This window comes from Haliotis cracherodii, unplaced genomic scaffold (genome assembly GCF_022045235.1).
Source record: "Haliotis cracherodii isolate W230 unplaced genomic scaffold, xgHalCrac1.p SCAF_6, whole genome shotgun sequence".
Lineage (NCBI taxonomy): Eukaryota > Metazoa > Mollusca > Gastropoda > Lepetellida > Haliotidae > Haliotis > Haliotis cracherodii.
Window position 1 is genome coordinate 20,048,484 of NW_027266319.1, and position 504 is coordinate 20,048,987.

The following is a 504-nucleotide window of genomic DNA, read 5'->3' on the forward strand; positions in this document are numbered from 1 at the left end:
GAATAGGTCTTCAGCAACCCATGCTTGCCGTAAATGGCGACTATGCTTGTCGTAAAAGGCGACTATCGGGATCGGATGGTCAGGCTCGCTGACTTGGTTGGTGCATGTCATCGTATTGATATCAATAAATGAGTTTTTATCTATAAATCAAACTATTAGTGACAATAAATAATTTATTATCTCAAATTCGAATACGTTACATATGAATAAACCAACCATTCAGTAATATCTAAAAATCGAATTTTATCTATATATTCACAAAAATAAAGATTCAGTCAACTTCAGTGAATGCATAACCAGATCGTTTTATACGTGCTTTTTGCCAGGGCTACGGTTAAACTGTTCCCAATCGTGCATTTTGAACCCATCATTGCAGGCGGATGGGGTAGGGTAATAGGGGTTTGGGTAGCTGTTCAGTAAATTTGGACTCGTCCAAGCCGTACGCGCTACCGCTTCTCCCATTTTCATGACCTTTGATCCTAGCTTCTGTCATGTGATCTCAAA